The 24,977-nt window shown below is 40.6% G+C and overlaps 2 non-coding genes across 2 annotated transcripts; one reads left to right on the forward strand and one right to left on the reverse strand.

Annotated features, from left to right (window-relative positions):
* Positions 1 to 3,180: 3,180 nt before the first annotated feature.
* Positions 3,181 to 3,287, reverse strand: LOC120279734. The gene has a single exon (XR_005542038.1). It is a non-coding gene; the product is annotated as a small nucleolar RNA R71 (small nucleolar RNA).
* A 19,943-nt stretch (positions 3,288 to 23,230) lies between these two features.
* On the forward strand, positions 23,231 to 23,338 carry LOC120279831. Its single transcript, XR_005542131.1, has one exon. It is a non-coding gene; the product is annotated as a small nucleolar RNA R71 (small nucleolar RNA).
* The last annotated feature ends 1,639 nt before the right edge of the window (positions 23,339 to 24,977 follow it).

The raw sequence follows: 24,977 nt of genomic DNA on the forward strand, positions 1-24,977 counted from the left end.
ATAAAATATAAATAGTTGATATTTTAAAAACCAAGATAGTTAAACTTAAGCAATAAAGATAGAGTTACTGTTGAGTCCTAAATAAATGGCAATGAAAATAAATCAACTTGTTATTTTATATAAATTAATTTGTTACATATAATTTTTATGTAATTATATGATCTAAGATAAACAAATATTTATCAACTTGTAATTTTGAATTTATGGACATGCGTTTAAACATTATATTGTAATGGATTATTATAGATATTATTATTATTATTATTATTTAAATTTAAATTAATTCAATAATTTGAACAATGGGTAAGCGGGTACCCGCGAGTATACCCGTACTGATAAGTGTTTGTGTGATAAGAATGAGAAGTGTTCTTTCCTTATGATGACCATTACTTTTATTAGGTTTTAGCGCTAATACTTGTGCATTTGTGTTACTTTTATGCATGTAGGGTTGTGAAGCTAAGTATTGAGAAAAGAAGCTAAAAGTAGATTGTAAGCACACTAATTAGTGGAATCTTGGAAGGAACAAACGTGAAGACACATGTGGGGTCTTATGATGCGTGAATGTGTGCCAACCTCCGTGTACTCAAGCCATTACAATGAGTCAGAGGGGCACAAAGGCAGTCACATTTGCGTATTCTGACTTGTGCATTGATAACAAGATCTTCACCGACGAAGCCCTTGATTGAAGAAGAGTTGCAATCTATGGCATAAACGTGTGCCCGTTTATGTTGCCTCGATAAAAGGTGTGGAATTGGGAGTGTTTTGGCTGAGTATTGTAGCAGGTTACTGTAGTAAGTACTGCAGCAGTTACTGTTCACAACCGGCCGAAAACAGGATTTCCAGAGAATCCACACGGGCGTGTGGAAATTCCCCATGCCCATGTGGAAATTCCATAGGCCCGTGTGGCAGATCCACAGGGGCGTGTGGATTCCCGATTCCAGCCTATTTAAGCCGCGATTCAGCCCCGATATTGTTGATATTTTTCCCCTTTTCTCCATCATTTGGGAAGACATTTGCTAGGGTTTGGAGAGGCTTTTTGCAAATCTTTGGAGTGATTTGAGGGATTCGACACCGCGATTCGCTTAGAAGAAAGTTATTGGGGGAGCTTTCGTCGGCATATATCCATTGAGGTGTGCCCTAGGCCAGACAAGGGGACCTTTGGAGAAGACTTGGCTACTCCACAAGACCATCGACATGACTACTTAGGGGGTTTTCTTATGGAACACTTGTTTTTACTTTCAATTTCATTGTTGATTGTATTATGCTCCATGGAGAGCTAAACCCCCTAGTGGGTACTTAGATTTTGTAAAGCCTATGATGTTATTGTTTCATTGATCTTTTAGGTATAATACCCAAATTGGTCCCTCTACTTTTCTCCCTCTTCCCTTTTGGTCCCTCTACTCAGAAATGTTCCCGACTAGTCCCTCTACTTTTGAAAATGTGCCTATTTAGTTAGAAATGCTCCCAATTAGTCCCTCTACTTTTAAAAATAACCCAACTAGAGGTACTAAGTAGGCGTATTTTTAAACGTAGAAGGACTAGTTGGGAGCATTTCTAACTAACTAGGCACATTTCAAAAGTAAAGGGACTAGTCGGGAGCATTTATGAGTATATGGACCAAAAGGGAAGAGAGAGAAAAGTACAGGGACTATTTTGGTGATTATTAATTGATGTTTCAATTGAGTTCCAATCTTGAGTGCTTGTGGAATGATTTCTCCCTTAGAGTGACACTAGGGTTGAGAGTCCATCTTGGTAACCATTGTAGATAAGTGACACATTATGAGGGTTAGACATTGCTTGATTGGAGAGGGTTGAGAGGGTGAGTCGAGAGGTAGCGAAGCATCCCCTTTCCCTTCCAGTGTGATTTATAATACCTCAATTTCCTTGAGTTCTTGGCAGTCGCAATAGAGTGAAGTTCTAGAGGATGAACTCCGCTGGGGCTTAGTTGCGCGAGCAATAGAGTGAAGCATTGAAGGGACTCTCGTGTCTGGGGCTTAGATGTGACTAGGGGCCTTTCGCCTGGACCAAAGGGTTAGGTCTATATAAAGGAAGAGGGTTTATCACTTGGATTCCTTAGAACTCCATGAACTTTACACATTGTGAGGTGTTGAGACTGAGCGATTTTTCCGCCGGGATATAGTGTTAAGTTAGTCACAGTTGACCTTTGATTTGGGACCGTGTGCTTAAGGATTTCCATGACTCATTGAGCATTGATTAGGAAGTTTAATAGTTGGTCTCGCACTTGAAACATTAATCCTAAGGGGAGCATTGCCCGAGTACCCCACTTCTATCGATTACCTTACCTCTCATTTACTTTTGCCTTTCATTCTTGTTTCTTTTTATCTTTGTTTTCATTATATTTTATCAACACCATCATTGTTCACTTTCACGTGGTTAAGTAGTAATTTAAGTATTTTTACTCCCTACTCCCTATAGATACGATACCCCACTCACCTGGGATTTATTACTCAATAAACCCGTGTACTTGTGGGTCACACGTAAGGGGCGTTGTCAAGTTTTTGGCGCTGTTACCGGGGACGAGGCATTTAGAGATACTTTGCACTTTGCTATCTTAGCTAATCATTAATTCTCTTTCATATCTTCTTATCTTGTCATCGTTCTAATTTTGTTTTCTTTATTTTGGTATAGCTCCAGGTTATGACCTAAGGGAACCCTTCGATACTAATTAAAGGTGATCTTGAACTTGATCGTACACTCAGAAAAAGAGGTGAAGAACCTGTCAAAGAACCGCCGAATCTAGCTAAAGTAGAAGTTGAAGGATCTGACAACATGGCGGAACAGAATGAACAACAGAGAACACTCTCTGATTTTGCCACACTGTCAGTACTGGGGACACAATCTAGCATTGTGTGACCCCCGATTATAGCTCCAAACTTTGGGCTGAAGCTAGCATTCATCAAGATGATACAACAGTCTGTGCAGTTCAATAGTTTGGCCAATGAGGATCCAAACAATCACATTGAGAACTTCTTGGAAGTTTGTGACATGGTGAAGATCAACAGTGTTACGGATGATGCTATTAGATTGAGGGCTTTCCCATTCTCTCTAAAAGGAAGAGCTAAGCAGTGGTTATATTCCTTACCACGAGCATCCATCACGACATGGAATGAAATTGTCGAAGCTTTTCTTGCAAGGTACTTTCCTCCGGGGAAATCGGCAAAGCTTCGCAATGAGATATCATCATTTGTTCTGATGGAACTCGAGTCCTTGTTTAAGACATGGGAGCGATTCAAGGATATTTTGCGGAAGTGCCCACAACATGGATTCCCCGAATCGATGATCATTCAGACCTTTTACAATGAGTTTAATCCAAGTACAAGACAACTTCTAGATGTTGCCGTAGCAGGTACAATGGGGAATAAGACCCCCGATGAAGCCCGACAATTAGTATAAGAAATGGCCATCAATAGCTACCAATGGAATGCAAGGGAAAGGAAGAAAGTGGCCGGACTCCATGAGATCAATGCGATTACATCATTAGCGGCCCAAATGGAGGCATTGAGTAAGAAGTTAGACACTTTGACTTCTCCTTGATTGGTGGCCGTAATGAATTGTGATGGATGCAGGGGAGGACAAGCCCTATCCGATTGCCTGATAGCCGTTGGTGGTACTTTATTGGTTGAGCAAGTTGACTTTGTGGGTAATGCAGTGAGAAACCAAGGCAATCCTTATAGCAACACCTACAACTAGGGGTGGAGGAATCACCCAAATTTCTCATGGAGTGACCAAGGGCAGTAAAAGGCCATAGCACAACCAGGTTTCCAACAACAACAACAAGCCCAGAACTTGGAAAATAGAGTTTCAGGTTTGGAGACACGAATGACCGACTTAGAGAAAGCCTTGACCTGATTTATGCAATCATCGGATAAACAGTTCCAATCAGTCGAGGCTACACTTCACAACCACACCACTTCATTGCACAACCTTGAAAATCAAGTGGGGCAAATCATGAAGTCTCTATCGGAGAGACCACAAGGAAGTATACCAAGTAACACCGAAACCAACCCATGAGAGCAAGTGAAGACAATCACTTTGAGATGTGGTCATGAGGTTCAAGGTAGGCTTCCAAGTGAGAAGACCAATGTTGAAGCACCGAAGATCGTAGAGGTTAAGAAGGAAGCAACTAAGGAGAAGGAGATGGCACCCCCACCTTACAAGCCAAGAATCCCTTATCCCTCTAGATTGAAGAACGACCAAAATGATGAGCAATACATAAAGTTCTTTGATCTATTCAAGCAATTGAACATCAACATTCCTTTTGTGCAGGCATTGTCTCAACCATGCCTAACTCTATACATGTCCCGGAGGAGAAATCGAACAATCTCAACACCTCACACTCGTATAGAATTCAAATGAGCTTTAGGGACTCCAAATGATAAATCCTATTCCTATGTATAGACCTAACCCTTTGGTCTAGGCTAAAGATCCCTAGCCACAATTAAGCCTTAGATGCTAAAATCACTTCAACACTTCACTCCGTTGCACTCGCAACTAAGCCCCAGCCGAAGGTCATCCATTAGCCCATTCACTCTACTATTACCGCAAAGAACTCTTGGAATATGGAGGTAGGATAGATCATCCCGGAGGGGAAAGGGGACGCTCAGCTACCTCTCGACTCACCCTCTCAATCCTCTCCAATCTAGCTTTGTCAAACTCTCATGGTGTGTCACTCACTCACAAGAGTTACCAAGAAGAACTCTCAACCCTAGTGTCACTCTAGGGGAGTATTCATACAATCAAGCATACAAGATTGGAACTCACAATAAACATCAATTAATTGAAAGCATAATAAAGAGATTCAATGACATGAATACATCCTAGGGTTCACAAATACCCAAGTACCCACTAGGGGTTTATCTCTCCATGGAGCTGGATACAATCAATGAAATTGAATGTAAAAACAAAGCATCCATAGAAAACCCCCTCGTTAGTCATGGCGATGGTCTTGTGAAGAGTCCTCTACTCGTCGCAAGGGTCCATTTGTCCTGCCTAGGATACACCTTGCCGGATCGGTGCCGATGAAAGCTCTCCCACTAACCTTCTTCCAAACGACGCATGATTTCGGAGCTATAGAACCTCTCCAAAGCCCTAGCTAATACCTCTCAAAACCCTAGCTACAGCCCTCTCTCAAGTTGGGGAAAAGATGGAGAAAAGAATGCTGAAATCAGCTTTTAAAGGGCTGGAATCGATAATCCACATGCCCGTGTGAGCGCCCTTGTGGATTTTTCACACGGGCGTGTGGAATTTCCACACGCCCGTGTGGATTCTCTGTTTTCCTGTTTTCTCAGCCGGTTGTGAACAGTGCTGGTATAGTATTCTTGCTACAGTTTTTCTATAGTACCCTACTATAATACCAGCCCGAAATACTCCCAAATCCATGCTTTCATCGGTGTAACGCAAACAGGCACACGTTTACATCATAGATCACTTTGCTTCTTCAATAACGGACATGTTGGTGGAGATCTTGTTCTATATGCATAAGTCGGAATGCTTGAATGTGACTGCCCTTGTGCCCCTCCAAATGGTTATACTAACTTGAATACGAGGAGGTTGGCACACATTCCCGCATCTCGAATCCGACCTATGTTTTCACGTTTGAACCTTAGCAAGATTTCCTCCAAATTGGTGCATTTACGACCCACGTTGGCTTCTTTATTTCATATTCGGCCTCACAACCCTACCTGCATAAAACTAACATAACTACACACATATTAGCATTAAAACCTGAGAAAAGTAATGCTCACCACAAGGTATCACATGCCATACTCTTTCTTTCCAAAGTTAGGCTTGGGAGAGCAGGCCCACTCAGATGACTTTGCAATTGGTGGACTGGATGGTGAGACATCCGAGGGGCATCATTGAAGACGTGCTTGTCAAGGTGGACAAGTACATATTTCCTGTAGATTTTGTAGTGCTTGATGTTGATGAGGATGCAGATGTTCCTTTGATACTTGGGAGGCCATTCTTGCGCACTTCAAAGGCATTGATCGATATGGACGGGGGGGAGTTGACACTAAGGGTTGGAGCTGACAAGCTCCCTTACCGTCTCGCCGAAGCCAAGCGACATTCTCTTAACTTTGATGATACTTTATATTTTCTTGACACTACTGATGAACTAATCGTTGAATATGTGCAGGAAATGTTGAATCCGGACCTATACGAGGGGTTAATAGACCAAGATGATGTGAACGAGGAATTGATGATGTTTGGTCTAAAGGAGAAAGTACTACCTACTCCGGGGATCATGAAAAATATGCTCCGAAAGATGAAGAGAGTGAGAAGACGCCACAAGAAATGCCCTAAGGCTGTTTGTGATGTGCATGAATGGAACAAGGGTGACAAGCCTTTAAGTGGTAACAAGCTCGACAACTCTCCCTCTACCTTCAAGAGGCTTTGCTCATCATGCTTTCAAGTCATAGGTAAGAGGGAAACCTTCATCTGTAAACCCCCGCGAGGTAAGAAAAGGTATATCAAGCTAAGTTACACTAAACAAGCGCTTCTTGCGAGGCAACCCATGAACTTACTATTTTGTTAGTTGTTAGATTAGTGTTTGCATGAATAAGATGTTGAGTGTTGGTGCCTATATGTTTTAATACATCGCTGTGATTCTCTTGTGGATGAGTTAATGTTATCATGTGCTTAAATGTCTATGGCAAAATTGTTGGTCGTTTGAGCATGTTTTGTGTTTTTCTCTGGTATATTTTGCATACTAGAAGCAGGTTTTGAGTGTTTTTAAATGTGCAGGAATTTTCTGCAGAGGCTGTAGTTAACCTAAGGCACTACTGATAGCTCATCTAGAGAAGGCACAGGGGTGTGGATTCGCCCCTGTGAACGACCTTGTGAGATACACACACCTGTGGGTAATTTCCACACGGGTGTGTATCTTCCTATAGAGATTCAAAGATTTTTCTTGAGAAGACATGGGAGGGTGGACTTGCCCCAGTGGATGACTTGGTGATAAGCACATGGGCGTGGGTGATTTCCGCACGCCCATGTGGATCTCTGAAGAGAAGCTCTCTTCCATCCCAAGAATACACAGGGGTGTGCGAGTGCCCTTGTGAACTAGCCTTGTACACGTCCACGCCCGTGGGGAATTTCTGCACGAGCGTGTGAAACACTTAGAGTTTTCTCGGTTTGGATAGAGAAGACACAGGAGCGTGGGGATGCCACTCTGGGTCGGGCGCATAGGCGCGGGTATTCTCCGCACGCCTATGTGTATGCGTTCAGAGAGACTTGAGTGTTTTCCCGAGAGCGCACAGGGGCGTGCACTTGCCCCTGTGAAGCTCTCCTGTGAAGCCACACAGGCATGGGTAATTTCCACAAGCCCATGTGGATGTATAGAATTCCAAGATATGCGAGTTTTCCTTAAAATCTCTTCGAGTTTCTTTTCCATAATCCTCTCAAACACTCAAAGCAGTCTCTTGATCATTTGCCCGACCTTGCACCACTGGTTTTGAGGGTTTTTATTCAATCTCCATGCCGATTTCAAAGTTTTCATACCCATTTCGTTGGTATGGCACCGTGTTCGAAGAAGCAAGAGGGTAAGCATCCAAGGCACAATCCATCTGAGCTAGCACACATTGAATTCTCGAATCCCGAGCATCAGACACAATTTGAGCGGTTATCAAGACTCAGGTTTGGACAGTCTCATTTCGTGGACTTGAGTGCGCTGAGTGAGGTACAGATAGGCGATGAGTGGGCCGATGAGATTGACGGGCTGTTCACCATAGGAGACTGGCGGAGATTATTTTCAATCCGAGAGCCAGCTATCTGGCCACTGACATTGGATGTATTGGCGTCTTTCGAGTTCGAGCAGCCATATGGGAGATTTGACATCATTGATGTCATACAGTTCAGAGCATTCGGACGTCAGTTTAGCATGAGTGTCACTGAGTTTTATTACGTATGGGCTTGTATGATGAGGCCTATACAGATACAGAGGAGTATAGACACTTGTTGACAGATTATCCCGGCACTTTGACCCCGCCGCAAGCGTACCAAGCTTTGTGTAGATATGGGTAGTATGAAAAGGGAGTGTCCAAAGCCACATGTTTGTCCCGGCCGAGCTACAGGTATTTAAGCTCAGTCCTTAGCAGATCTGTGAATGGCCGAGGTGACAACACAGGTGTTTTGAGCCAGCATGGGTTACTTTATTTATATTCTATGGTCCGGACCAGGCTGATTCACCTGGGGCATGTTGTGGCAGACTTCTTGAGATACCAGGGCCAGAATAGGAGAGTGGGAGTATTATTTGCTGGACCCTACATCACTAGAATTATCCAGAGGATGGGCCTTGTGGATGCTATCCGAGGAGCCAAGAAGACGGTTGTCCCTGCCTTTCTTGGACTCGATACGATCAAGATGATGGGACTAGTGCTCAGATATGGGCCTGGAGCTTACATTTTGACTACATCTACTATAAAGAACCAAGAGGGCGGAGGAGACGTAGCGGAGGGTTCCGCACCGATGGAGACCGAGATCCCAGGGCACACGCTCACACTTTCTTGAGCTTATGATCGTATTAAGAGGCTCGGGAGTGCTGTAAGTGTATTATGGTCTGAGATCACTAAGATTCAAGCGATACAGTCAGCACTGTATACCAATGTGATGGCTCATTTCGATAGGTTACAATAGCTATTGATTAGCCGACCTTCGGCTCCTCCGGTCTCACCATTATCTGATCCACCGGCACCTTTCGATTATCCAGTAGCAGCAGAGCCAGAGTGTGACACCAACACTTGATGCGTTGTTCTTTATTTCTTTCTTGTTATCTTATTTTGTATTGTTGTTAGACTTGTACTATTGAGAAAGGGTTTTCCTTCTGAATATGTCTTTTATTTTCGTTTTGTTGTCTCGAGTTGTATTCATTGCTCTATCTTTTATATACTCGACTTGTTTTTGTTTTCTTGAGCTTCACTAAACCCCTTATGTATGCGTGCAGATGGTCTTGTCAGTATGGGAATCTTGAACTAGTCATGGACACAGCCAAGGTGTTTTTGTACTTGGCCGTGTGTGCATCACAACCCGTTTTAACATCACTCCCAAGGATTTAGCTCCATCACATGCAATACTAGGAGTCAGGGGAGTATTGTTTCGATTGGTTCTCCCACATATATTCTTAATTGATATACATTATTAGTGAGCTTGGATGTGTACATTGGGGACAATGTACAACTTAAGTGTGGGGGGGAGGGGGAGTTCACGTTGCACATATCTTATATATAAGTTTTGATTTACATACATGCTCACATAGCCAATGGTAGTTCACCCTAGTTGTAATGATTGTATTCTTGAGTTTAGGAGAATTTTTTAACATTGAATATTCTTATGCTTTAGTGTTTACTTGAATTTCTAGGAATTTTCACCCGAATGACACTTGTTGCACTACTCGCTCTTTAAACTCTTTTGGAAACTCAAGTTTAATGTTAAAGGGACTAGCTAGTATTACTTCTTGTGTTAATTCTACAAAAACTTGTTGTTTGTGCATTAGTGGTGGAAAGAGCTACCACCTATGTTGTATGTACCTTCTCTCATAAGTCAGATACTAGTTATGCCCTAATGAGAGAAAGATCAATCTCATGGGATGAGTTAAAGCTACCACCCATGTAGAAAGAGCAACCACCTCAAAAGTGTGAAAGCCACCTTAGCGGTCGCTTCGGAAAGGGCTACCTTAGAGGATGTGTGAAGCTACTACCATCTTTTGTCTTGTTATGTTTTGTAATTAAATAAGTCCCTTATACTTGGAAGTTTGAGGAGTATAATTTGGGTTTTAATTGAGTGAGATTACACACACTTACATGATTTTGGCTTTGTTGTCCTTGTTGATTCAAGTTTTTAGCTAGAGCATTGATTTTTCGTATTTAGTGTTGAAATTTCCTTTACTTATAGAATGCTCTCCTTGCATGCATTGGTGAATCTAAAGCTGAGCACATTGAATATTTCTTTCTTCTATGCTTTAATGTGCATTTCTTTGCTTGAGGACAAGCAAAAACTTAAGTCTGGGGGAGTTTGATAAGTGCTTGTGTGATAAGAATGCGAAGTGTTCTTTCCTCATGATGAGCATTACTTTTATCAGGTTTTAACACTAATACTTGTGCATTTGCGAGACTTTTATGCATGTAGGGTTGTGAAGCTAGGTATTGAGATAAAAAGCCAAAAGTAGATCGTGAGCACACTAATTGGTGGAATCTTGAAAGGAACAAACATGAAGACATGAGTGGGGTCTTATGATGCATGAATGTGTTCCAACCTCGACATACTCAAGCCATTATAATGAGTCAGAGGGGCACAAAGGTAGTTAAATTTACGTATTCTGACTTGTTCATTGATAACAAGATCTTCACCAACGAAGCCCTTGATTGAAGAAGAGTTGAGATCTACGGCATAAACGTGTGCCCGTTTATGTTGCCTCGATAAAAAGTGTGGAATTGGGAGTATTCTGGCCGAGTATTGCAGTAGGTACTATAGCAAAACACTGCAGCTAGGATTTTGATAAGTGCTTGTGCGATACGAATGAGAAGCGTTCATTCCTTATGTTGAGCATTACTTTTCTCGGGTTTTTACACTAATATGTGTTTTTTTATGTTACTCTTATGCAGGGTAGGGGTTGTGAGGCCGAGTCACGAAGGAAATAGGCCAATGTGGATCACAATGCACCGATTTTGGAGGAAATCTTGCTAAGGTTCAAACACGAAGACATAGGTCGATGTGAGATGCTAGACTGTGTGCCAACCTCCTCATATTCGAGTTGGCACATCAATTTGGAGGGGCACAAAGGCAGTCACACTCAAGCACTCTGACTTATGCACATAGAACAAGAGTTCCACCAACGTGTACTCCATTGAAGAAGCAAGTGATCAACGACGTGAACGTGTGCCCGTTTGCGTTACCCCGATAAAACTATGGAATTGGGAAGCTATTCAGGTCGAATACTGTAGCAGAGCAATGTAGCAACATTATAGTATGTACTGTAGCAGCATTGTTCACAGCCGGCCGAGAAACTAGAGAAATAGAGAATCCACACGGGCGTGTGGAAATTATCCACCCCCGTGTGGAAATTCCGCACGGGCGCGTGGAGCATCCACGCCCGTGGAGTCGCTCGATTCCAGCCCTATTTAAAGCCGATTCAGCCCCGATTTTGGTATTCTTTTTTCCATCTTTTCCACAACTTGCGAGAGGGTTTCAGCTAGGGTTTTGAGGGGTATTGGCTAGGTTTTTGGAGAGGTTCTACCGCTCCGACATCGCGCGTCGTTTGGAAGAAGGTTATTGGGAGAGCTTTCATCGGCACCGATCCACCGAGGTGTATCCTAGGCCGGACAAAGGATCCCTTGCGACGAGTAGAGGACTCTCCAAAACACCATCGGCACGACCATCGAGGGGGTTTCTTTATGGATTCATTGCTTTTACATTCTATTTCTTTGATTGTACTTAGCTCCATGGAGAGCTAAACCCCTAGTGGGTACTCTGGTATTGTGAACCCTAGGATGTATTTGTTTCTTTGAACCTCTTTATTATGTTTTCAAAAAATTGATGTTTATTGTGAGTTCCAACCTTGAATGCTTGATTGTATGAACGCTTTCCCCTAGAGTGACACTAGGGTTGAGAGTTCTTGTTGGTAACCTTGTGAGTGAGTGACACACTACGAGTGTTAGACAAAGCTAGGGTGGAGAGGGTTGAGAGGGTGAGTCGAGAGGTACAAGTGCATCCCCTTTCCCCTCCGGTGTGATAGATTCTATCTCCGTTCCTCGAGTTCTTTGCGGCTATAATAGAGTGAATGGTCTAAGGGATGAACTTCCGCTGGAGCTTAGTTGCGCGTGCAATGGAGTGAAGCGTTGAGGTGATCTTAGTATCTAGGGCTTAATTGTGGTTAGGGACCTTCCACCTGGACCAAAGGGTTAGGTCTATAATTAGGAAGAGATTTATCACTTGGAATCCCTAGAGCTCATTGCAACTCTATACGAGTGCGAGGTGTTGAGATTGTTCGATTTCTCCTCCGGGACATGTATAGAGTTAGGCATAGTTGACCATAGATTTGGGACTATGTAATTAATGATTTTCACGACTTACCATTGCATTGATCAGGAAGCATAATAGAGAGTTCTTGCACTTGAAACAATTATCCTTGGCGGAGCATTATCCGGGTACCCCATCTTTATCGATTGCCTTATCCCCTTCTTTACTTTTGCTCTCTTACTTGTTGCTTTTATTGTTGAGAATTGAATCATTATCACACTACTTATCATTGATCTTTCACATAGCTAAGAATCAAATTAAGTGTTTTTACTCCCTACTCCCTGTGGATTCGACCCCGCTCACCCGGGATTATTACTTCGACAAACCCGTGCACTTGCGGGATATACGCAAGGGGACCTTGTTAGATTTCTAGAAAAACCACACGGGCGTGTGGAAATTCCGCAAGCCCATGTGGAAATTCCATAGGCCCGTGTGGCAAATCCACAGGGGCATGTGGATTCTTGATTACAGCCCTATTTAAGCCACGATTCAGTGCCGATTTTGGGGATCTTTTTCCGCTCTTCTCTTCCACTTTTCTCCATCATTTGGGAAGCTGTCAGTTAGGATTTGGAGAGCTTTTGGAAAGTCTTTGGAGTGATTTGAGGGATTCGACACCGCGATTCGCTTGGAAGAAGGTTATTGGGGAAGCTTTCGTCGGCATAGATCCAACAAGGTGTGCCCTAGGCCTGACAAGGGGACCTTTGGAGAAGACTTGGTTACTCCACAAGACCATCGACATGACTACCGATGCGGTTTTCTTATGGAACACATTTTTTTTTACTTTCAATTTTATTGTTGATTGTATTGTGCTATCTGGAGAGCTAAACCCCCTAGTGGGTACTTGGATTTTGTAAACCCTAGGATATTATTGTTTCATCGATCTTTTATTATGCTTTACTTAATTGATATTTCAATTGAGTTACAATCTTGAGTGCTTGTGAAATGATATCTCCCCTAGAGTGACAATAGAGTTGATAGTCCATCTTGGTAACCATTGTAGATGAGTGACAGATTACGAGAGTTAGACATTGCTTGATTGGAGAGGGTTGAGAGGGTGAGTCGAGAGGTAGCGGAGAGTCCCCTTTCCCCTCCGCTATGATTTATCCTACCTCCATTTCCTTGAGTTCTTGGTGGTCGCAATAGAGTGAAGTTCTAGAGGATGAACTCCACTGGGGCTTAGTTGCGCAAGCAATAGAGTGAAGCATTGAAGGGACTCTAGTGTGCGGGTCTTAGATGTGATGAGGGGCTTTTCACCTGGACCAAAGGGTTAAGTCTATATATAGGAAGAGGGTTTATCACAAGGATTCCCTAGAACTCCATGCAACTTTACACAGTGTGAGGTATTGAGACTAAGAGATTTCTCCGCCTGGACATAGTGTAGAGTTAGGCACGGTTGACCTTAGATTTGGGACCGTGTGCTTAAGGATTTCTACAACTCATTGATCATTGATTAGGAAGTATAATAGTTGGTCTTCCCGAGTTCCCCACTTCTATCGATTGCCTTACTTCTCCCTTACTTTTGTCTTTCATTCTTCTTTGTTTTTATCTTTGTTTTCATTACATTTTATCAACACTATCATTGTTCACTTTCACATAGTTAAGTAACAATTTAAGTATTTTTACTCCATACTCCCTTTAGATACGATACCCCACTCACCTGGGATTTATAACTCAACAAACCCGTGCACTTGTGGGTCACATGCAAGGGATGTTGTCAAGCCTTGTGGTAAGGGTAAGGGTATAATTTTTTACCCTAGAGAGTACGGGTATAGGGTAGGTGTTACGGGTACGGGTAAGAATTTTGACATATCATATCCATACCTTACCCGTTGCTATTCCTACATTTCCCTCATTGGTAACTACAGCTTGAACTTGAAAAACAACTAATGACTATCGCAAAATGACTTACAACTTGCAGTGAAAGATTAGATTGGTGACAGGAGATCCTATAAATAATAAGAGATAGCAAATCCCAAGATTCTAGCAGAGAACTGTACTAGGTTGAAGAGAATTCACGGTTGTCTACTGAAATGAAAAACCCAATGGAAGATATTAATAAAATACTAATTTCCAGAGAGAAAGTTTCAAAGTTATGAAAAAATTCAAGCTATACAAACTGATTTTTTAAAACCAACAGAATAAATCAAACATGCAACGACAACATGCAGCGGGATTAATTTTTTTTATTTTTTAGTGACAAGAAATCCTCTTTAAAAAATACCAAGCACCATGTGATGAATTTCTAATTTCCATAAGATACTAATCAAACTCAGAACAAATCTAGTTCAAATATGAGTGATCCAAAAAGCATTAAAGATAAAATCAAATTGGAGATTACACTCCACGTGCACTGAAAGTGTCTAGAATCCAATTAATAAAATTCATAACATTTCAAATAAATTAACAAAAAATAATATTAATTAACTAAAATAACTATGTTTTTCTTTTTTTTTGTCGAGCTATTAATGGTTAGAATCCATGGTACCAGAAGCATGTTTCCCAAAGCATTGCAACACCTAATAAGTTCTATCAGTTAAACACACTGGTTTGAAAGATTCTTAATCAAATCAAATCACTAAAACTTTATAAAAATACCAAGTTCAAATTTCTGCTAATAGACTGAATAGCCAGACTACCTTCAACAGAAAATCCAATCAAAAACATAACATGAACAATCAAATCCTCAACGAACACAAACAAATTTCTAGTTCATACAATATAAATAGCACTGTCAAATATAATCCATTAATGCTTGTCAATAATAGTGTTCAGTGGCCATTCAAAAATAATAAGTCATTAATAACTACGAACAAGGAGTACAAACAGTTAAATAGATCTTTAGAAAACCACACATTTAAATTATTTCATTGCATTGTGATGCACCCCTTGCATGTATGTACCGCAAGTGCATGGGTTGTCGAAGTAAAAAAGTACCCAACGGGTGGGTAGTCAAATCCGTAGGGAATAGATGTCTAGAAACAAGAAGTATTGCTACTTACCTAAAGTGAAAATTGATTGGTGACTATGATTCAAACTATTAATAAAATAAAGGAGCAGAAAAGAGAGCAACCAATAGTAATCGCAAAGAATAACCAATGGTAAAATGGGGTATTTGGACAATACTCACCTTAGGACTATTGTTTCAAGTGTAAGACTAATATTATGCTTTCTAATTAAAGTTTAATGAGTCATGGAAATCCAAAGGCACGTGGTCGCAAACCTAATGTCAACTATGACTAGCCCTCTACACTATGCCCCGGTGGAAAGGGTTACTCTTAACACCTCACATCATTTCGGACTGCTTGAAGCTCTAAGGACCCCAGTTGATAAAACTTATTCCCTAATCTAGATCAAACCATTTGGTCCAGGCGAAAGATCTCTAACCACAATTAAGCCCTATCACTAAGGTTGTCTCAACACTTCACTCTGTCACTCACACAACTAAGCCCCAGCGGAGAAAATCGCTTAGCACTTCACCCTATCATGATTGAAAAGAACTCTTAGTACATGGAGTTAGGATAAATCATGTCTGAGGGGAAAGGAGACGTTCCGCTATCTCTCTACTCACCCTCTCAACCCTCTTCAATCTTGCTAAGTCAAACCTTGATGAAGTATCACTCATTCAAAATGTTACATAGAAGGATCCTCAACCCTAGTGTCACTCTAAGGAAAAATCAAACCAATATGTACACAAGAATGAAACTCAATTAAAACATCAATTAAAGAAAACAAAATAGAAGTTAATGAAACAAAATCATCCTAGGGTTTACAAATCCAAGTATCAACTAGGGATTTAGATCTCCACAGAGCAATACAAAATAAAAGATAAAGTCAAAAGTGAATGCAAAAACTCCATAAAGATAACCCCCTTGCTTTTCGTGGTGATGGTCTTGAGGAGCCGCTTCTTCTTCTCCAAAGATTCCTCCATCAAGCTTAGGGCACACCTCGCCGAATCAATGTCGTTGAAAGCTTTCCCAATAGCTCTCTTTCGAAGAAAATTGATGTCGAATGCCATAGAAACGCTCCCAGCAAAAACCTCTCCAATCCCTAGCCCCGCTCTCTCCAAAAGATAGGAAAAGAATCGGAAAAGAATACCTCGAAGCGGTATTTAAATTGCTGAAATCTGGATTTCACACGCTCCGTGGAAATTCCACATGGGCATGTGAATTTCCAGGCTCTTCATTATCTGCGCACTGTAAATAGTAACTGATACAGTACTTCGCTACAGTGAATTGCTATATTACTCCCGAAATCTTCTTCTTCAATTTAGGCCGCATGGTTGGTCACACATCCATGTGGTAAACCATATCGCATTTTCACTTTCAAACACATTGACGAAGCTCTTGACAATATTAAACAAGTTGAAGCGTATGTGTGTGACTGCCTTCTTGGCCCTCCAATTTGTAGATTCACTTGCACATTTTGGAGGTTGGCACACACCCATATGCCTATGATCACAACTTGTGCTTTTATCATTGTTTGGTATAAGAGATTTCTAAAAAATCATGTTCATGATCTATATTTGCTTCCTTTCTTTCAAACTCGCCTCCACAACCCTAAATGCTTAAAAGAACACAAATACACCCAAATGAGCCATAAAAACTAATAAAAGTGATGCTCAATCTGAGAAAAGTATACTTAATGATACTTAAAGTCAAGCACTTATCAAACTCCCCCACACTTAAGCTTTTGCTTGTCCTCAAGCAAAAATAAATCATTAAAGCATTTAAGAGGAACAATTGAAAGTGCTCAGCCTTAGGTTCACCAAAAGTATGCAAAAGAGGCATTGTAGAAGTAAGGAGAATTTAAACACCGAACAAGAGGAATCATTGCTCTAGCTTAAAACTCAATTCAAAAAGGGATGAAAAACCCGACAATGTGTAAGTATGTGTAAACCCACTCAAGTTAACCAAACATGTACTCCTCAAAGTTCTTATTAAGAAGGACTTATTTATACACAAAATGAGAAGGTAGTAGCTTCACACATCCTCTAAGGTAGCCCTTTCCTAGGCGGCGGCCAAGGTGGCTTTCACACTTTCGAGATGGTAGCTCTTTCTACCGGGTAGTAGCTTTCACTTATCCTATTAGATAGCTCTTTCTCTCATTAGGGAATAACTAGTGTAAGACTTATGAGAGTAGCTTCATACTTTATATGTGGTAGCTCTTTCCACCCCCACAATGCACAAACAAAATCCAACTTTCTTTTTTTAATTATTTAAACTAAAAGAATTCTACTACAGTCCTTTAAGTGTTTCACTTAAGAAGTTTCCACAAGGTTTAATGAATGAGTAGTGCGACAAAAAGATAATCAAGGAAAAATTCCTTAAAATTCAAGTAAAACTAGAGCATAATGGTATTTAGGGCCCGTTTGGATTGCGGAATAGGAATGGGAAGGGGGGGAATGAGAAGAAGGGAGGAGTGGGAATAAAAATAGGGGGAAAGAGGAGGATAATGATGAAGGTGTTTGGTTTGAGGGAATAAGGGTTAGGAATAGGAAAAAGTAAGAGAGAAATATGATCAAAATTACATTTATACCCTTTTTGTATAAATAAAATCATTTGTATAAAATAATGAATTATGTTTAATAATAAAAATTTACCATTATTTATTATTAAATATTTAGAATATAATTATTTATTTTAATTTAATATGATCAAATAATTAAAATTAATATAATTAATTCACATATTTAATTAATATATTTAATTATAATAATTAATAATAAAAATTAATAATAATAATAATAATAGTTAAAATATAATGATATTTAAATTAATTTATTATGTTAATCAATATATATATTATAACAATTTAAATTTTTAATTTAAATTATTATAATTAATTATTTAAAGTAAAAAATTTTATTAACATATAATTAATTAATAAAAATAAAAAAATCACTTATAAAAATAATTTAAATATGATTATTTTTTTAATAATTATTTATTTAAATTGTAATAATTAAATTTATTAATTAATTATATTAATTTTAAATATTAATTAAATATAAATAGAGGGGGTAATATAGACATTTCCATGCTAAGGAGAGCTAAACCCCCCATTTTGTCAAGGAGTGCCACTCATCCACATGCATTAGTCCCATTACCATGAAAAGACACTATTTATGCTTTCCTGGTTACCAAACATGGGCTAAGGATTCATGGGTGCATGTGATTCCCACTCCCAAGGAGACAATCCATGATCCAAACGGGTCCTTAATGTTCAAAAACCCCCTAGACTTAAGAATACAACCTTTGTAACTAAGGTGAACCACCATTGGCTACATGAGCATGAACATCGAATGCATGAGTATAGAATATGTGTAAAGTGAACTCCCCCCCTCCCCAACACTTAAGATGGACATTGCCCTCAATGTACACATGCAAGCACAATAAAGAAATATACTATTAAAACATGTGTAAAGATGGGCAATTGAATCAATACTCCCTTGAACTCCTAAAGTTGAATTTGATGGAGCTATATTCATTGAGAGTTGAGTTCCAATGGGTTGTGAACCACACACGGCCATATGGAATGCCACATGATTGTACCAATGGCTAATCCTCAATTCCAAGGCACACAAGACCATCTGCACATATACATAAGGGGGTTCAATAAAGCACACAAAACAAAATAAATAGAGTCTACAACGATAAGAGAATGAAATCCAACTCGATACAACTGAAAAGCAATAAGATAAACTCAAAAGAAGAAACCTATTTGAGGAATACATGTCCAAAACTAAAATACTAACATAAAATGACAAGAACATAAAGATAAAGATAAAAAACACCTCAAGCGTTGGTATCGTCTGCTGCTGCTGGTGATGCTGGTGTTGTAGGTGATCCTAGTGATGCTCGAGGTTTCATAACAAATGGTGATGTCATGTCTCACTCAAGAATCTGCTGAAGTGTAGTAAGATGTGCTATCACCTCAGTGTGGTTCGCAGCCTAGGTAGCGCGAACCTTTACCATGTCTGTTTACAACACCCCTACAGAACTCTCAAGCTTCTCAAGATGAACAGGGGCTCGAGATGGAGAGAATATAAGCACTAGAGGAGGCTTCTATGCTGCAGGGGGTACATCGGTGTCCATTAGCTCCTACTATGGTTGTGGAGCAAGCTGAGAACCCTCTGCCTCATCACCCTCACCCTCGGACGCATCTGGTGATGGCATGATCATAACATATGTACTAGGTCCATATCTCCGCACCATCCCTATCAATCTCATAGTCTCTAATCCAAGAGGGGATGGAACGATAGTCTTCTCACTTCCTCTGATCGCCTTAAGTAGACCCATCCCCAAGATGAGTCTAGTAATGTAAGGGTCTACAAACAATACTCCAACCCTGACATATTGGCCCTGATGACGCAAGTACCCAGCAACAATATGTCCCAAGTGAAGAGGCTCGCTCTGTACCATAGAGTATAAATATAACAACTCCTGACCACTGAGGACCCTATATTGTCACCATGACCATTCACTGATATGCTAAGAACGGTGTGGATATATCTGTAGGCGGGTCAAGAAAGGCATGTAACCTTCGAAATCCCAGGCTCATACTGACCCTTGCCACACAGCATCCTATATACGCGCTGTGGAGTCAAACTATGAGGATAATCTGTCGATAACTACTCATACTCCTCAGTGTTGATGTAATCATCGTCATACAAACTGAGCCAGCCAGAAAACTGAGTCATACTCATGTTGTGGTACTGACTGAAAGCACCGAAGTGAATGATGTCATCTCTAGTGAAACTAATGTACAATTAGTCAAACTCTATGGACGCAAGTACTCCAATGTCAACGTGCGGATAGCCGGCTCCCTAATAGATGATAGACGTCACCAACTACCCACAAAAAGTAACTCATCGACCTCATGTGCCATCTTGTCTCCCAACTGTATCTCCCTCAGTGCACTCAGGTCAGGAAATCAAGGCTGTCTGAACTTTAGCTTTGACAAACACTCGAATCTAACTTGATGTTTGGGTATAGAGAACTCAAGTTGCTCTAGAGAAGGATCACGCGTGCATTTGCCAGGCAATTTCTTCGTTCGGGGAGCCATTCCTGCAAGAATGAAGAAGAATCATCAAATGAAACTTGAAGAATCAATCTACATAAATCCATATAGTCATGTGGAATTTTCACATGCCTATGTGGATCATCGGGGCCTGATAATGGCGATGCCAAAACTCCAAAAATTTTTACAATACATCCCAAAAGCTTCTAAATACACCATTCAGTCATCCACCAGCATTTTAAACATGAAATCCACACAAAATAGACCAAACCAAGCAAAAGAAAATAAGATTGGCAAAGAAAAGGGAAAGAGAAGCTTACCGACAGAAAAAAGAACAAAAACTTTGAATACGGCCGAAAAACAACCCAAAACCCCTATAATTAGATGAAGAGATGGTCTTGGAGATGAGAGGGATGCGTTCTTTGCTGTGGAGACATTTATAAGTGAAAAGGCGTGAAAGGTTATGAAGGAAAGTCGCGGCTTTTGAAGTTATGCGTATCCACAAGGACGTGTGAAAATTTCCCACGCCCATGTGGCTCTATAAGGAAGCTCACAGGGGCATTCACACACCCCTGTGTGCTCTCGCAATGGCCACTTTGGCCTCTGAACGCATCCACAAGGGTGTGTGGAAATTACCCACACCCATGTACCCAACTAGGCCAGGTACAAGGCCAGGCACAGGGGCACCCACATGCCCTTGTGGTTTCTTTGATTTGTCAAAAATTTTCCTAAGTGTTCCACACGTCCCTGTGGAACTTCCACACGTACGTGTGGATTCACAGAGGGGCCGCAGGGGTAGCTACATGACCCTGTGTCTTCTCGTGATGGAAAATTTTCAGTCTGTAGAAATTCACACGCCCATGTGGATATTCCACATGGGCGTGTGGATTCACAAGGTCGCTCACAAGGGCACTCCCATGCCACTGTTTCTTCTTGAGATGGAGAAGATGAGCTCTGAATGGAAACACACACCCATGTGGAAATTCCACATGACTAGGTGTATTCTCTGGATTACTCATAAAAAATGTAGTTTTTGTAGAAAAAAATCTGCAGCACCAACATAAGGTACAGAGACTGCAATTACAATGAAGAATTGACCAGAGACTCATGAAAACACACTCAAATGACCAAACACTTCACCAATCTCATTAAAGAATGATAAAACACCAATGATCCATTAGAAAAGTACAACAATAGAATATTAAATTCAAAACACTTGCACTAAGCAATTATTCATGCAAAAACTAAACTAAGACCTAGAAAATCAATAAAACTTGGGTTGCCTCCCAAGAAGTGCTTGTTTAACGTCACAAAGCTTGCCGTACTTGAACTTACCTCACGGGGGTTCATGAAAGAAGGTTGCCCTCTTACCTACAACTTAGAAGCATGATGAATAAAAATTTTGCAAGTTAGAAGGAGAGTGATCATATTTGTTACCACACAAGGGTTTATCATCCTTAATTCATGAATGCTCATCCCCGATAGCATTGGGGCACTTCTTATGGCGTCTTCTTGTCCTTTTGAGCTTTTGGATCAACCTCTTCATTACTCCCGAAGTAGGTTGCACATTGTCGACTAAACCAATCGATGAAATTTCTTCATTATCCACTTCTTGATCCAGCCACCCTGCTAATGGGTTCGGACACAACATTTCTTGCACATAGTCATCAATTAACTCATTAGTGGTGTCAAGGAAATGCAAAGTATCATCAAAATCAAGAGAATGTCGCATGGCTTTAGCGAGGCAATAAGTCAACTTCTCATCTCCAACTTGTATTATCAATTCCCCACCATCCATGTCAATGAGAGCTTTGGAAGTATGCAAGAATAGCCTTCCAAGTATCAGTGGTACCTCGACATCCTCATCCACATCTAACACCACAAAGTCTGCAGGAAAGATATACTTGTCAACTTTCACAAGTGCATCCGCAATGATGCCCCTCGGATATCTAACTGATCGGTCAGCCAATTGGAGTGGCATCTGAGTAGGTCTAGGTTCTCCCAAACCTAGCTTTTGGAAGAATATATAAGGCATGACATTGATGCTAGCCCCTGAATCTACCAATGCATTCTCTTCACCCATATTACCAATGTTGCATAGGATGAGAAGCTACCGGGGTCTTCTTCTTGTTCTACACATTCTTTTGCAACACCGCCAAGGATAAAGTATCTAGAATCACAGCTACACTCTCCTCCATATTCCTCTTGTTGGTCAAGAGGTCTTTAAGGAACTTTGCATAGCGAGGCATTTGAGACAATGTCTCCATAAATGGATTATTGATGTGTAATTACTTGAATAGACCCAGAAACTTCTTGTACTGCTCATCATTCTAGTCATTTTTCAGCCTTGAAGTATAAGGAATTCTTGGTTTGTAAAATGGGGGTGCCACATCCTTCTCCTTAGCTCTTTCCTTAACCTCCACTTCTTTGGGTGATTCGGTTACAACCTTTTCAGTAGGGAGTTTACTCTCAAGTTCATAACCACTTGTCAAAGTGGTTGCCTTCAACAGTTATCTTCAGTTTGTCTCTTTGTTGCAAAATAAACTCCCTTAAGGTCTTTCTGAAAGTGACTTCGCAATCTGACACACTTGGTTCTCAAGGTCTAAAGATTGTATAAACTTTGTTAGAGCCTTCTCCAAATTGGTTATCCGGCTTTCTAACTCTGAAACTCTGCTCTCCATATTCGGGGCCTATTTTTGGAAACCTTGTGGTGCATAAGTCTTCTGTTGCCTCTGATTGCCCCAAGAAAGATTTGGGTGATTCCTTCACCCCTTATTGTAGGTATTGTTGTACGAATTTCCTTGACCTCTCATTGCATTTCCTATAAATCCACCTATTCCATTGAAGTTATACCACCAATAGAAATCGGGCAATCAGAAGAAGAATGTCCAGCCTCATCACTGCTGCCACTCTAAGGGAAGTTAAAATATCTAACTTCTTGCTCAAGGACTTCTCCTGGGTTACTAATGATGTCACTACATCAATCTCATGAAGTCTGGCTACCTTCTTCTTATCTCGGTTATTCCACTGATAACTGTTCATAGCCATCTCTTCAATGAGCTGTCGGGCTTTGTCTGGGGTTTTACTACCTAAGATACCTCCTTCTGTAGCATCAAGTAACTGCTTCGTGCTTGTGTTCAAATCATTGTAGAAAATATAGATAATCATCCACTCGGGGAACCCATGATGAGGACATTTCTGTAGGAGATCCTTGAACCTATCCTATGTCTCAAAAAGAGACTCCAATTCCACTTACACAAAAAAAGGATATTTCATTCCTGAGCTTTGCAAATTTTTCAAGAGGGAAATATCAAGCTACAAAGCTTCCACCATCTCTTCCCAAGAAGTGATCGATGCTCGAGGGAATAAATGTAACCACTGTTTCGCTTTCCCCTTCAAGGAAAATGGGAAGGCCCCCAATTTTATGGCATCATCCATGACCCCATTGATCTTGAGCATGACGCACACTTCCAAAAAATTCTAAATGTGGTTGTTTGGATACTCATCGGCTAAACTATTAAACTGTGCTGACTACTGTAACATTTGGATAAAGCCTTGCTTGAGCTCAAAGTTCTGAGCTAAGATTGTGGCCTTACAATACTGGACTGTGTGCCAAGAGCTGTGGGTCTTGCATAATCTGAGAGTGTGCTCTGTTGTTCATGTTGTTCAGCCATATTGTCAAACCCTTCAACTTCTATTTTAGCTTGATTAAACTGTTATTGTATAGGTTCCTTTCCCTGTCTATGCATCCTTCTTTAAATTTTTGGATCACATTCAACTAATGTTGAAGGGTTCCTTGTGTAATAATTTGGAGCTGCAATCAAGAAAAGAAAAACGAATAAGAACAATGGAAGAATAAGAAAATGTGAAATAAAACAAGTGATGAATAGCTAAAATAGCAAAGTATAAGTGTTTCTAAAAGGCCTATTTCCCGATAAAGGTTTCAAAAACTTGACACACCCCTTGCGTGTGCGTACCGTAAGTGCACGGGTTATCAAAGTAAAAAAGTACCCAACAAGTGGGTAGTCGAATCCATAGGGAATAGATGTCTAGAAACAAGAAGTATTGCTACTTAGCTAAAGTAAAAATCGATTGGTGAAAATCGATTAGTGATTCTGATTCCAAGTGCAAGAATAACCAATGGCAAAATGGGGTACTCTGACAATGCTCACCTAGGACTATTATTTCAAGTGCAAGAATAATATTATGCTTCCTAATTAAAGTTTAATGAGTCATGGAAATCCAAAGGCACATGGTCCCAAACCTAAGGTCAACCCTGACTAACCTTCTCTATGCCCTGGTAGATAGAGATACTCTCAATACCTCACACTGTGTGGGACTGCTTGAAGCTCTTGGGACTCCAAGTGATAAACCCTATTTTCTAATCTAGATCAAACCATTTGTTCCAGGTGAAAGATCCCTAATTACAATTAAGCCCCAGCACTAAGATTGTCTCAACACTTCATTCTGTTGCTCACACATTTAAGCCCCAACAGAGAAGATTGCTTAGCACTTTACCCTATCATGATTGCAAAAAATCTTGTAACATGGAGGTAGGATAAATCACGTCTGAGGGGAAAGGGGACATTCCGCTACCTCTCGACTCACCCTCTTAACCCTTTTCAATCTTGCTGAGTCTAACCTTAATGAAGTGTCACTCATTCAAAAGGTTACCTAGAAGGATCCTTAACCCTAGTGTCACTCTAAGGGAAAATTAAACCAATATGTACAAAAGAATGGAACTCAATTAGAACATCAATTAAAGAAAGAATAATAGAAGCTAATGAAACAAAATCATCCTAGGTTTTACAAATCCAAGTACCTAATAGGGGTTTCACTCTCCATAGAGCAATACAAAATCATAGATAGAGTCAAAAGTGAATGCAAAAACTCCACAAAGATAACCCCCTTGCTTTCTGTGGTGA

This window comes from Dioscorea cayenensis, chromosome 16 (assembly GCF_009730915.1).
Source record: "Dioscorea cayenensis subsp. rotundata cultivar TDr96_F1 chromosome 16, TDr96_F1_v2_PseudoChromosome.rev07_lg8_w22 25.fasta, whole genome shotgun sequence".
NCBI lineage: Eukaryota > Viridiplantae > Streptophyta > Magnoliopsida > Dioscoreales > Dioscoreaceae > Dioscorea > Dioscorea cayenensis.